Source organism: Heliangelus exortis, chromosome 1 (assembly GCF_036169615.1).
Source record: "Heliangelus exortis chromosome 1, bHelExo1.hap1, whole genome shotgun sequence".
In the NCBI taxonomy this organism is placed as follows: Eukaryota; Metazoa; Chordata; class Aves; order Apodiformes; family Trochilidae; genus Heliangelus; species Heliangelus exortis.
The window spans coordinates 125,226,860-125,242,407 of NC_092422.1; positions in this window are offsets into that span (position 1 = coordinate 125,226,860).

Consider the following 15,548-nt stretch of genomic DNA (forward strand, 5'->3'; position numbering starts at 1 on the left):
ATTCTTGTTGAAGTTACAAGGACTTTGGACCAACACACCTAATATCTCTTATTTCTCGGTAAACTACTATTCAGATTTAGAGTACCGTAAAGATCATAATCTTATGGAGATCCCCTGAAAGGGATTCTTTAAAGAAGCACTGCTGGGGCTTTACTTTGACAAACCCTAACAAAACCACAAGCTTCCTTCCCTGCCCATCTTCTCTTTCTCTTGTAGGAGCTTATCATGGGCTGGAGTTCATCACTTCATGATCAGCACACATGTCCATACCACCTTGTATACATTCCTAGGTGGCTCAGAAATAAGTTTCCTGCCTCCCTTAGGGAGCTGTGTATCCCATTTCTCCTTTATAGCAACTACTGAGGCTGGAAAATAACCCTGTTTTGCTTCTCTTGGGTAAATCTCAAAGTGGAAGGAACACTTTTCACCCCTTTTGTGAATCGGGAGCCATCTGAGGCCTACTGGGTGTCCTGAATAATGTTGTTTACCTCATATTCCTAAATAATAGTTCCTGTCCCAGTAAATTACTGACATTTGCTGTTTGCAGCAAAGATCATAGAAAAACCCTTATTTTCTTCAGTGGAGCCAGGAAATGATCCTGTATCATAAAACCCCAGGAAAATCAAGTTTTTTTTTTAGTAGAGAGAAATGAACATTAGGTAACTGATGCCTTAAGAGACTTGGGCTGCAACAAAACAACACTGGAGCATTTCAGTTAAGATCAGTTGTTTATTCAAGTGTGATAGCAGCCTGAATTAGAATGCATCTCATGGTCCCTTCCAAGGTCTTTCTTCTCATGCTTGTTAACTTTCCAGATGTTATATTAAATATTTGTCATTCTGATAAGCTTCAACTCACTGTTTCATTAATCATCACCTACAAGCAGTAATATTGACCCCTGTAGAGTTTTTTTCTGCTCACTTTCACAATGCATGGAATGAAAGGGATGTTTTTGTATTTCTCTAATACAATATAAAGTATGATACAATACACTGAATTAACCTTTCAGTATAACCTTGACATTTCTCTTCCCAACCTTGCTGTGTTTGTTATTTGTCTGCAGAAGTTTAAAACTTTTCCCAGGATATTCCACCTGAGTGAGGTACAGATAAATAATAGGCTAGCATGTTTATTTCATGTGGATAAATCAGAATCAGATGAGTGAACTGCTGAGATTAATGCATTTTTCAATAGGTCTACAAGGCTAGAAGGAAAAGAAGGGGTCAGTCAAGATTATGCAATTATATAATTTGATCAGCTTTTGAGACTGATGGAAGTCTCATCTGAAAAAATGACATTAAAGGAAGGAGGTTTCCCCAACCACATCAGAGAGCCTAGAATGTCAGTGATGACAAGATGGGGGAGTAAGGGAAGAGTGAGACACACCTAGGGAGAGTGATCTTGTACATCTCAGATCTCTTGATGAAGCCTCATAACAGGGCTCACAGTGAGGAAAATAAAGGAGAGTGTGCAGTTTTTCTGCTTTGTATTTTTTTCTGGTTGTAACTGTGAAAACAGTAGTAGACATTGTTGAGACCCTTGGCTTGTAGGATCTTCAGTTACTCTGTGTCTTTGGAAAGGTGCATTGTAAGTCACAGTAATCACATGCTCGGACTTCAGGAAAATGAATATCTTAGGGGTATAACTCTGGAAGAGAGGACCTTGGCATTTAGATTAGATTAGGAATTCCTAGTCCTTGAGATTGATGCCCAACAGGGGACATTCAATGCACCATATGTAAAAACCAAAAGACAGACTCAGTGACTGGACTTTATTGAGACTCACAAAGCTTTCAAATTCACATTCTGTGGGAGAGGGAGCCAAACAGCAGCCACTGGACAAAACAATGCACTCAAGTACCTCTAAGCAAAGCTCAACAAGATTAACATTCTTTTAGAGTGAAAAGGAGCAGCTTAGCCCAAGACAAAATAACAGAACCCTTAACCTTTGGGCAGACTCCATAAACCCCTGTTTCATTTTTGGGTTGTATTAGTTTTATTTACTGTAAAACCAGCCTGTATTCTTGTTATTCCATTTCAGCTGCAGCTATTTTAGAAATTATTGCCTAACATAAATCACTTCCTGCTGTCTTTTTTTTTCCCCTTCCTTCCCTATCTACAGAATCAGAGAGAACAGTTTGATCAACACACTATGTAAAATATAGAAACTTAGAAAACATATTTATTTTTCTGATCAACAGTTAATACAAACTTACATTTTCAGTATCAAGTCCTTCTTTTAAGACTATACATTTTTTCCTTCTATCAACCTGGTGTTTATCAGGGTCAGTTTTGGTGATAATATGAAGTGATGGAAAGCAATCTAGCTGAAAGGTTATAAATAAGTGTAAATAAAAAACAAAAACAAAAACAAAAACAAAAAAAAAAAAACCAAAAAACCCAAAACAAAAAACCCCAAACCAAACCAATCAAAACAGTGTTACAGTAAGGCACTGGTTGACTGACCTTTGTAACTGGTGACATTTCTTCCTTATGTCACTGTGATGTCCCTTGGTTGAACAATAATATGCAGGGATCATGAGCTGTGGATTCCCAGGGGCTGGGAGTGCTGGGAGATGCTGGGAAGGGTCAGCCAGGTCTGGTGTTGCCTTCACTGCTATGGAAGGTAACAAGATAAAACTACAGAAACAGCTAAAATCAAAATTGACCACAGAAATGACAAAGAAAACCCCAAACACCCTCCCTCCCCCTCCAAAAAAAAAAAAGCAAACACCAAAACAAGCAGTACTTTTTAAAGGACTGTGTTCCCACAATCTTTGTGCCTTTTTTTACACAACTGTGAAATTTATCTTCTGAATTATTGCTGTTGCTGCAGCTTGTGAGGGTATATATATTGCATAAAAATAAGCAGTTGAAATGTACTTCTGAGCACTTAAGAGTCTTCAAGGAATGTACACTTCTGAGTCCTGAAGAGGTTAAATAAATAATGTGAAGTTATCACAGACAGATACTGAACTTCAAAAGCCCAAGAGAATCAAAGAAGAGCCTAATAGTGTGTTTCACTGAGCTTCAAAAATAAAAATAACTTGTCAAGCAGATTTTCCTGGATGTCTTACAGGAACAGAACTTCTTCCATGTTTCAGTGTTTCCTGGTTTAATCCACTCAGAAAATTCAGTGACAGAATCATTTCCATTTTATGTCTGCCTGTGGCTCTTCCCTAAAAGCATAAACCAGGGAGGCAGAGGCAGAGGCACCTGAATGACAAATATATAAAGACTCAAAACATACAGAAGTTTTTCTAACCTCTGGAAAGTTTAACTGTATGGCTTTTCCTAGACCAGTTGCTAATTCCTTTAAAAGCTTTTAATGTGAAATAAAGAATCAGCAGGCCATTTTCATTTAGGATGAGGAATTTTCAAGGCAAATATCAGAGCTATTTGTACAAGCTAAGCAAATATTAGAATGTATAAGAAGAAACAAACCCAAGGGAATCACAGTTAATGTCATGAACCATTGCAAATCTTGAGGGAGTAATGAGGGAGCATCTAGAAAACCCAGTTAAAGCTAAAAATCCTTTGAATGTACTTTTGTTGAACCCTAATTAGCTCAGCGTCTTTCAGAAACATTGAGGAGACTGTCATCAAGCTATTGTGAAGAAAAGAGAAAAGTAAAAAATGTCATTAAAATTATTTTAAAAAATAAAAAGCAAAGTGCTGTTCAAAGTCAAATGTATTAATAGAGTGCCCATGACTCAGACCTCACAAAAATCTCCATTTTTACAAAGCCTCTTAGAGCCGGACTTCAGAGTTGTGTTCCTCTTGAAAATACAGGTGACAGCTACAGACATATAAGTAAGAAAGGCACTGTGAATATTTAAAGCTTTCATGTAATCATTGTTATTGTCCTTCTGAAATAATTATGCCCCACACTCCCCTTGGCATTCGTAAGCTGGGATTTGGATCAGCCACAGGAGGGAACAGCAACCACAGAACCCTTTTATGACTTGACCAGGTCTATTTTAAGACTTCGGGAGGCAGCCACCAGCCTCCCCTTTGAAATGATGGTTTGAGAAGCCAGAAATTGCACAGAATAGTGCTATATTTTATGTTGTAGGTGTATATTCAGGATTTTGCAAATGCTGAGTGGGTGTCTGTATTTGCATCCACATGTGAGTTATGAAAAGTAGTGCACTGCTTGCACACTCGGTGCAGGCTCTGCCAGCAGAGCTTATGGTCACAGTAAACATCCTATTGCTGATTCTCAGTACAGAAAGATTTTGCATTTGAACTTAAAAACTGGATTTGGCCCCTGCTCCAGCATCCCAAGGTGTCAGATCTTAGGATTTAGGCTGCAGCTGAAGGAACTGGGCTGAGATGTAGGAAGCAGAGTCACAGTCTTTGTAGAAGTCATTCTCAGACAGAAATAGCAGAGAAAGCCTGGACTTCCCAGAAGAAAAAGATCACAACCTGCCTTGGAGAAAAAGTCTCGCTTTGTATTATTGTTACTGAGTTTGTACTAAACTGAGCTGCCTTTTATATTGGGACAGACCAGGAAAAGCATGTACCTCTGTCTTCTCCTGGATTTAACTCTCAGACTATGGGCTTGTAGGCATGTCTTCCTCTGTGTCTTAGCGAGTGAATTTAAATACTTCATCTAACTTCAACTCACTTCAATAAAGGAAGAGAGATCTTAAGTTGATTTTGATGGTTGACTTATATGTGGCCAGCACTGAAGAGAGAAAAGAAGGCAATTATGGCAAAAATGAACTATGCATGGTGTCAAACAACCGTAGTTTGTCTAGTTTTGGATTCTGAAAAACCCAAGCTGATTATCACTGAAGCTGAGGGAGCAGTCAGCACATGTGCTCTGGCAGCAGCTATAGGAGGGAACAGAGGAGCTCTTTGATCTGCAAACTCTGATAGCTAAGGTGTTTAATTTCTCCACTCTTCTTCTGCTTCCTGACTATAGAGAACCTGCCTTTTGTCAGATGACAACATTTTGCTTTGCATAGTCTTTTGAGAACTCTCAGAATACCTCTAAATTTCTGTCATATAAATGATTGGCCTAAGACATTATCTTGGCTCACTATGAGTACAACAGAATTAAGCCATTCCAATGCTTCTGTCCAGAGCTCCAGTCTGTGGGCTATCCTGTCTCATAGAATCACAGAGTAATTTAGGTTGAAAAGGACCTAAAGAAGTCATCTACTTGGAATCCCATCTCAAAGTAGGACTGGCATTGAAATTAGGTCGAGTTGCTGTAAGGCCCTGTAGAAGAGAATTTTTAGCATTTCCAAGAGGGTCCCTAAGCCAGGTGGAAGGGAAATATTATTTCTGCCCTTTGTTTATAGAACCATAGAATCACAGAATCATAGAATGTTTTGGGTTGGCCTTTAAAAGTCATCTGGTCTAAGCCCATGCAGTGAGCAAGGACATCTTCAACTAGATCAGGTTGCTCAGAGCCCTGTCCAGCCTGGCCTGAAAGCTGAAAGGAGATAAGAAAAAATCCATTCCAGATTTGAAACTGTTGAATTGTATCCCCCTTTCTGTTTGGGACAAGCACCTGAAGAGGAAAGACTGAAAACGTGAGGTGGAAAAACAAAGCTTTAGTTCTGCCTCAGTTCTGAAAGGTAAGGTTTTTGCCACAGTCAAGCATTTTGCAGTGTTTTCTTCTGGCTGGCTTCCCTGTCAGTGTGTGAGACTTGTGGACTACCATTTTCAAACATCTACCTCTCCCAATTCTTTTTATGTTAGATGTCCTGTACCCTTAATTCAAGGACCAGGATTCTGGTCAGAAGCATTGCAGCACTAATTTGCAGAGGTCATTATGTATTTATATATGACCCTCGACCATGAAAAATTATAATCTTCCAATCTTAGCTATGTGAAATGATACCTAAGTTTTTTCAGGACCTTAAACAGCTTTAGATTGCTACAATTGTTCTATTATTTCAGATTTTTTAAAAGAAGTTTTAATGCTACAACAATGTATTTTTTCCCTATTGATGGATGGTTTGCACCTCTACCAAAGTTCAAGCAAGCTAGTAAGCATTAGAATGATTATTTCCTACTAATCTATTCCTTTAACTTTAAAGTAATTAGCTGAGCTGGGCAGTAAAATGGAACATTTCCTACAAGAGTCAGTAAATGGAATCTGTGTAAGTGCAAAAGCTTATTACTTTGATATAAAGAAGGCCATTATTCTTTGTACCTCTGGAAAGCTGCCTAACTTGAAAGCCTTATAATCTGATTTTCATAAATTCCATTTAACACATTATTATTTTCTTTTTAATTGGCAACACCTAAAGCTATACCACTTTTCTCTGATGTCACCCCTTCTTTTTCATAACAGAATTCCACAGCCCTACTTATGCATAATTTGTGCAATTTTCACCAAAATGCTATATTAAATCTAATCTTTTTACATTCATTTTCAATTAAGAATAATTAGAATCAAAGGGCACACAGTTTACAATTTTACAATCATACTGACTCATATTTTTGTCAGATTTTAAGGTCCTTGCTCCAGAGAAAATCCAGTTCTTCTCTTCCAACAACTCATGCCTCAATAAGATTTGAATAAGTTTAATCTTTGACCTAAAGGGAAGTATGATGGAAAAGAGAGACAGAAACTGATTAAGAGTTCATTTTGGCAAGACCCAGTGAACTATGCTGTAATCAAGACACAAAGGACGGTCAAGGCAGAAAAAACACATATTAAATACTGAGTTTGATACAAAATTCAAAAGAAAATTTTTTCCTAACTGAAGAAATTTTATCTGATCAGAAATACACCTTGAAAAAGTGTCCAACTAATAACTCCCAGAGCTGCCTATCCTGCTGTATTTTAAAATTGCATTTTAAATTGTATTTTACAATTTTGATAAATTTAAAAATTCATTAAAATTAATGCATTCCCCCAGCTTAAATTTGTTACTATTATAGAGTTTAATGAAAACTAATGCTATCAAGTCCCCCTTTATATTCAATATCAAAGTCATTTGCCAAAAGAGCTCTGTATAGGACTCACAGGGTGTTCTTGTCCAGCATCTTGTCCAATTTGCTGGTCATGTACAATCCCACACATAAATATAGCAAGCTTCAGCTTGAAAAGAGTAGTCTATCTGGAGCTGTTTGAAGGTTATTGAGAAACTTTTCTCATATTTACCTTCATTCTTCTTTCCAAATCTGCTTATTGGTTTTTTGTTGTGCCAATATTGTTCTTGAGGCATGTTAATTTTCTCTCCCTGGTGTTTACCTGGCTGCAGTATTTTTGTCAAAGTAAGCAAGCCTTGCTTTTGCAGGCATGTGGCTGTGAATCTATTTCTTTTGCCACCTAATTAAGCAGCCACTCACGTGGCACTTTGTCTGCACTAGTAAGATCTATCAGGGACTTATTGGCGTCAAAATGTCTTAGCTTGGGTACTCTGCTAGACATCATCCACTGCAGAGAGAAGACCTCTGGACTTTACTCCTCCTCACATGGTGAAAGATACCTCTTCTGCACCTTCCTCTCTCCCCATACACCTTCCTTCCATCCTGCCCCCAGTTTTTATCCTTATTTCATAACAAACTGATCTCAGGTTTATTTTTGTGACCACCTCTAGATAAAATTGTGCATGTGTCCAGAAAACAGAAAAGAATTTATTCTGGAAATAATAAGAGAACAGATATACATTAATATCCTGAAACAAGGACTAGGTTTGCACACACAAACTTTAGAGCTTATTACTTTAGAGATGATAGTGTTTGTTGCCTCTATGTGATTTTGCGATAGTTTTCTCACACTGTACAACTTCTTGCTGCAAAAACTGAAAATTCTGTGAGAATAATCCATGTATTGGAGAGGACTTTTCATGGGCTGAAGATCACAGTTTTCTGGGAACAGATTCATTAGAAGATGGAGTTGTAGGTAAGTTTCTGACAACTTGTTTTTTGAAAAAAAAAAAAAAAAAAAAGTAGAGGTTGTCTTTTAAGTTCTTATAATCTCTGATAGAAGTTGACTACTATTGTGACTGGCACAAAGGAATGACAAAATGGCTGGCACAGAGGACTTTATCTTCTGTGCAGTCATTGAAATGCCTTCTTATTCCTCTTCCTTCGACTCCATAGCCAAACTCTTAATGTTGTATAAGTACTGGCTGAGGATCAGTCATTCGCCTTTATTTAGATCTAATTACTGACTAAAAGTGTTACTAAATCTCAGTGCTGTTTTAAACACTACTTTTTAAATTTCAAGTTTGGAGGTTTTTTTAAAATTATTTTTAATCTACTGCTTTGCTCATGCTAAGAACAAAAGTAGATTTTGTTAACACCAGCACAAAGTGGGCCAAGGAAATGACTGATTTTATCATAGTGGGTTTGTCTTGTTCATGGAGAATTGTGGTATTAAATTCCTATGCTGTGAAAATAAGGACTTAAAAGTCTAAAGGTTGAAGGGTCTATTGATTTGAATAAGTGGAATTCCTGGTGGCTGCATTCAGTGGCTTCATGTCTTTTAATCAGCAGAGTGAAAAAGATGGCTGCTCCCTTTTACACCCTGCTTCTCATAACAGCATTTTACTGAACGAGTGTCAGCATTCCCTATTCACCCCATTCAGCTGTTAAAAAGAATTCAATTGTTCATGTATGAAAATAATTTATAAAGAGAAATTTGTGAGTTAATTAAGAAAAATAAGGGGGGAACTCATCAAAGCACTATTTAAAGTTTAAAAAAAAACCCTCCTCCCTAACTGAAATTTTTACCTTTCAGAAAGGGAGCTGAATAATCTTGATCTTGAAGAAGTATGTAGGTTGTACAGCAGCCATGACTATACCTGGCTTCTTCAGTGAGCAGATTTCAGAACATAAAGCAAGCATTTGTCTTCCTCCCACTACTTTTTTTGCTACCTACAAGTATTTAAATCCTCTTCTGTTCACTGTCTATTCAGTGACATTAATCTAGTCACTCCAATTCTCTAATGTTAATCTCTTTTGAATCAAATCAGACCATATGTCAATTATTTATCAATTCTTTAAATTGTCTTCTGAGCTCCTTCTAACTTTTAATTTTTTTCAATTAAGAGGATTTTTGTAGGAGGCTTTGAATAATTACACTCGTATTTACCAGCTATGTTCCTAATTAGTGATGATTTCTTTTCTGAGATTTGTGGATGACATGCTGCTGAGTATAACAGCTTTCACATTTAATAAGAAAAAGAAGTCACTGAAGTTTAGTGGGTTTTTTGGTGATGTTTTTGGTGGGATTTTTGGTCATATGTTATAGAAGAAGGTTTTCTTTCCATTCTCCATCCAGTTCTAGTAACTGTAACAGCTGGATCTGAATACACTTGCACAAGATAATAATTTTATTTCTGTGACTTAAGCACATATATTTGTACTATGGAAAACTTAGATATATACTACCTAGGTTTATGACTAAAGTTTAAAAAATGTGGAATGAAAAGTTATATACAGTGTTCTGCTTTTTGGTTTTTTAATGCTTATCTCTCAGGATACTGTTATACTTTAATGCTTAAATGTGAATTAGAAAAGACAAAGCAAGCTATTCAGAAGAAAACTGTTTAAAAGATAAAAGACTGGAAGATTCTCAGCTGAAACATTTACCTTTTCTCTAATTTGAGCTTGTCTAATTTCAGTATCCTGCTGATGAAATTGTGACTTCATTTCCTAGATGTTATTTTTCCTCCTTACACATATCTGAACTTTGATATCAGCCTTCTCTAAGCAGACTGACCCCAGGTATCTCTTCCTTCAGGTCATGCATTTGGATGAAATTTCCATTCTTGAGGTTAAGGTCTGAAAACCCAATAGTTTTTTCATCAGTTTTCTTGAATCTCGGTTACAGTGTAGAGCTGAACACAGATTTCTCAATTAATCCAAAGCAAAATAGCTTCATCATTCCTTAGTAACTACTTCTAAATTGTTCCTTAGTAACTGCCTATGAATTCAAAGTTTAGCCGAGATGTTTCGGTAGTGCCTTACAGGCACAGAACAGGAAACTCCTGTTCTGATGACTAGGAACTACCCCGACATACTTTCCTAGGCAGAATCTATGGGGGTGCTTGCATAGCCCATGCTTGGAAAAATGATGTAGATAACAACACTCATAACACAGGAATACCACTGCGTATGAACAGAATACCCAAAACTCTTTGAGGGGACATTTGCTCAAAACACATTATACTGAAGGGCAAGGTGACCATCAGCCAGATTAAAAAGTAACCAGAGAATTACAAGGAGACTTTTGAAACTAAAAAGCCAGCTTGACGAGGAGCTAAAAGGAAGTCCAGAAATATTTAACACTGGAGAGTGACCGTGTGGTGGCAACAGCAGCAGTCAAACCCTAGTGATGCCAGAAGTGTTCCCACCACCATTTCAACCTCTCTTGGCCAGACAGACTTTCCTCCCTGCCAAACACCAGGAGCAGCATTCCAGCCAGGTGACCAACAGTATGGGTGACACAACACCCACAGGACCCACACTGGGGGTGTGCATCTATGAATTCATGGGCTGCTTTCTGGCTGGCATCTGCATTAATGGATAATAGGGAGCAGCTCTGTACAGAAAAAGCTGGAAAGATCAATTCACTTATCCTTTTTATTATTAATTTTTTCCACACTGTGTTAGAGGTCATTTAAATATAGAAGTTTGTATACATTCTAGGAAAACAAAACCAAACAAAATCTACTGCAGAAAATACAAAAAAATTTGCAATTTTCCTTCAAAGATAAATTTCTAAACCAGTCTGGAACACACTACCTGTTGGCAAGAAAGCAGTGATGTATTAGCTCACCTGAAGTTACTGACTGTGACTGTAACTGCTTCCCTAATAACACTTCATGAATTCCTCCTCTCTACTATGTGAACTTTGTTTGCTTCCTCCATTTTTAATGATTTCTTTTGTTCTTCCTTGTGTGCCTGGACAGCATTCTCCCAGTGACTTCTTACCCCTTTCTCAGAAAACAGCTGCAAACGCAGATGTTCTGCAAAGCCTCCCATCTGTAGGGATCTTGGGGCAGATTCTCGACGGCTGTAAATTGCCTGAGTACCACTTAAGTGTATAAGACTTGTCTGATTCACACCATCTGGCCTTTTGAGCCACTCTGTATTTATTTGCATAATTGAACATATTGTTTCAGGCTCATGCTGTTTAACTGTAAGATTTCCTGGCCAGAGGCTCTCCTAACAGCACACTGTATAGGCACAGATAAACTTAAAAAGCTATATAAATAATAATTGGGATTGTCCATTTTCTTTTACCACTTAAGCTTACCCCCAAAGAGCAGAGCTTTTTGCATGTGGAGCTAGGAAGGACAGACTAGGCAGTTACTAGACAGACAGACAAGTTACTAGAAAAACTAACCTCACGGGCTTTCTCAGACTTGGTACCTAACTGAGCCTCTGTAGAGTTAGTACTACAAGAGCAGCGTTGAGGTTATTGACATAGAATCATAGAATTGCTCAGGCTGGAAAAGACCTTCAAGATCATCGAGTCCAGCCTTGTACTAACACTATTACCCCATTCCTGATGACCCACCACTAAACCATGTCCCCAAGCACCACATCCAGGTGATTTTTAAACACATTCAGGGATGGAGACTCAGCCACCTCCCTGGGAAGCCTGTGCCAGTGCTTAACAACCCTTTCTGTAATGATGTTTCTCCTGATATCCAACCTAACTCTTCCCTGATGGAAGATGCCATTTCCCCTTGTCCTGTCATCCTGTTTCTTCGGCCATTTTAAATCAGGTGAATGAAGGAAAAAAGTATCAGGAAGGGTTGGATTATAGTTTCTTGCTTTATAGTTTCTCAGCCTTCTTCAACAGGGATGAAGCAACACTGTTATCCTATGACAAGAATAAAAAAAATTAATCTGGGAAATATCTTTTCCTCTTACTGCAGAAAATTCCTTTACCTCTTGCAGGAGAAACTAAAGTAGTGAATGAGTACACTACTGTCTTATTCTCTTTTAAATTGCAACCAAACATGCCTCACACTCTCATTTCATCAAAGAGGTCTGTATGAGTGTCTGAACGGAACTAGGAATGTGAAATATTAGTAGAGGAAACCTCTTTCTCCCTATGCTCGCTTCCTACTGTGTGGCCATGTGCATCCCTAGGAGAAAGCCAGTCATACTCCAAACTATTCTCCACAGGAGGGATTAAAGCCCAGAGCTCCCTCAATTTCCTAATCTCTGGGCTGAGTGGAGAAGAAGTTTGTTGTCTTTTAAATGTGTTTGCAGAGCCACAACTTAGCTGTTATGCATGTTCTGCTCCGAACAGTACTTTGCTGTTTCACAACGTCTTGATAGACTTCTCATTTGCTCCTTCCCAACAAAAAAGTTTCCTTTTTCTGAATATAACTGATGCAAAGAGTCTTGAGGTTTTTTTTCTTTTGCTTCTATTGACTAATAACTGTTTTTTCTGTGGTTTCCTGTGAGGCATCCTGAACACTGAATTCCAGTATTCTCTCCTCTGTAATGTCTATGACAGCATATATCAAAAGTCATTTCACGTTGCCCACCTTCAATCATACTGATAAGACTGAATCATGTGAGCACATTTCTCCTCAATCTTTTTCTTAGAAATTTTTAAGCACATTTCCTAACTAAGGTATCGAATAAGTATATGATAGGAGAAGAAATAATAAGTTCTATATAAAGTGAGGGTGCTACTGTTTCCCATTTAAATCAGATTTAAATTGCATAGGTCAAATTTATTCTATTAATATGATGTAAGGTATTGTATTGCTAATTATAATACTGCAGTATTTGATATCTATAGTATTAGATATTTGAAACAATATTTTGATTTGATATAAGCCTGTGTATTATTACATTAATAGTTTAAATATTTATTTCCAGGTAATGGCATAGGAAGAAAACTTAGAGTAATACAAAATGATCTATAAATACATTTAAAATAGAATTGAAATAGGTTTCAAAAGAAAGTTGTCCTGAACTTTCAAAAATTGGGATCTTGTATAAATTATGATATAATTTTCCATGACTAAAAAGACCAACCACAACAAGCAAAACAAGACAAAACAAAACAAAAACAAAACAAACCAAAACAAAACCAAACAAAAACCAAGCAAACTATAAATCACTAGATATAAAAATTATTTGGGAGAAAGTTGTGGTGGATTTATTTTTTCAGTAGTTCAGTTGGGGTTTTTTTTAATTACAGCAAATTCTTTTAATTCAACAAGTCTGGTAAATACAGGAGATTGTAATTAAATCTGTGGTTTTATTTGATTCTATTTTTTATAACAGTTCGTTTGGCAAAAACATTTTTTTTTAAATGTCAGCCCAGAACTCCATGTTAACACAACAAATTCTAGTTTGGTAAGTATGTATTTATTTCACATGTAACATGAGTACTTTTATAGATTTCAGTAGAGCTTGTTTCACATGGTTTTATTGTGTAAATTTCTTCAGGACTTTAAGATAGTTAAGAGGGAAAGTTTTTCTCCCAGGAGAACTCATTCAGGTGGAATTAAATTATCCTACGTTGGTATTTTCTTGGTAAATGAGGCAGCTACAGGTTAGCATCATACATCTGCATATTCCAGACAACAGGAACAAAACTTTTCTTTCACCTCTAATTAGTGTTCCACACAGTATGTGGCAATTGCATCACATTTCTTAAGCTTTTTTTCATGTTCCACGCTTTAAAAATGCCACTTACTAAACATAAATGATTTACAAATAGTAGTGTGTAATTTTTATTTTCCCTTTAATATCCATTAATAAATATGGACATAACAAAAGAATACTGAAGAAAATGTCACCCAAAAATACACAGTTTCCAGGTATTTTATTATCCTTTTTCAGTCCGCTTGTGGAATGCACCAGGGATAGCAGAGTCCTTTTGCACACATTGTTATTCCTTCTGATTTTGCATGCATAAGTAAAGAAGAACATAGAAATTGTATTACAGAAATCACAGAAAGTTAGGGGTTGGAAGGAACCTCTAAAGATCATCCAGTCCAACATACCTCCAAGAGCAGTATCTCCTACAACAGCTCACACAGGAACCCATCCAGGAGAGTTTTGAATGTCACCAGAGAACAAGACCCTACAACCTCCCTGAGCAGCCTGTTCGGGTGCTCTGTCACCCTCACAGTGAAAAAGTTTTTCCTTGTATTTATGTGGAACCTCCTACGACCTGTTGCCCTTTGTTGTTGCCCTATTGGACATAGCTGAGAAAAGCCTCACTCCGTCCTCCTGGCACTCACCCCTTACATATTTATAAACATTTATGAGGTCACCCCTCATTCTCCTCTTCTCCAAGCCAAAGAGTCCCAGCTCCCTCAGTCTTTCCTCATAAGGGAGATGTTCCCTCCCTTCATCATCTTGGTCACTCTGTGCTGGACTCTTTCAAGCAGTTCCGGATCTTTCTGTGGGGTTTTTATATTGCTGTGGGGTTTGAGTGTAAAGGTAAAATCTTGCTTAAAATCCTTTGGAGCCATGATTTCAGTGTTTTCATTGTGCTGCTAAATGTTTTCCCATAAAGGCACAGTTCTTCATAATGGGTGTCATAGAAACTTCCAGGAACAACCCGGTGCGAAGGGAAAGAAAGCAGTGATGGTATTTATCTGTTGATATTTACAGCAGGAATCCTTCACAACACTGTCCTTTTTGGACATCCTGACACTCATCCATTTCAACATTTTGTTGTTGTGGTAATTCCTCTAATTTTCTTTGATCAGTGACTCTAATATTGTAAGACGATACAGACTTCAGGACTGTGAGATTATTCCTTGATCCCATCAACTTTTTCCTTAATGAGACAAGATGTTATTTTTTTTCAAAAATGGTAGTTGCGTGGATAGTTCCCTCCAGATACAGTCACCTCAAGGCCAAGTTGCTGTAGGTGCATCTCCAAATTACATCTAAAGAACTCAAGCTGCTGAGGACACTTGGTCCATTGGGCCAGACCAGAGTTGGTTCAAAGCATCTTAAAACACATATATCATGAACATAAGGTCCTCAGCACCAACTGAAGATTCTGCAGATGTGTTCCCAACACTTCTAATGAAGACAGAAACAATGAGAGATCATCTGGACCTCCCCAGTAGCTCAATAAAATACTTTTGTTTTATCTTACCCTCTGGTTTACTTTATTCAGCAATATGCAACACAGCTGAGAAAATATTGCCAGATAGTCATATATATTTTTTCTAGATGTGTTTTTTTTGGGGGGGGGAGGCGTGGTTTGGGTTTTTTGGTTGGTTGGTTGATTGGTTTTCTTGACACCAGGAAATGGAAAATATTTGAAATGAAAGTCCCGAATTCAAGGCAGGATGTCCAGATTCTATTCTTAGGTCTGTAAAACTTTTTGGGTGAGTAACTAACTTGTTTGAGAGCAGCAAAGTAGTTTTCCATCTATAAAAAGTATTATAAAATACATGTCTACCCTATAATGATTCTGGGAAGATGAATAAATGAATGTTGAAATGAATTTAATGAGGCATAGTAAGCCCACACAAAATCAAAATTTAAATTTTATATTTGTCTTTCCTCATGTGTATTTAATCAAACTGGGATAGGGAAATTTCTATCTGCAGAACTTGTTAGAAGAAA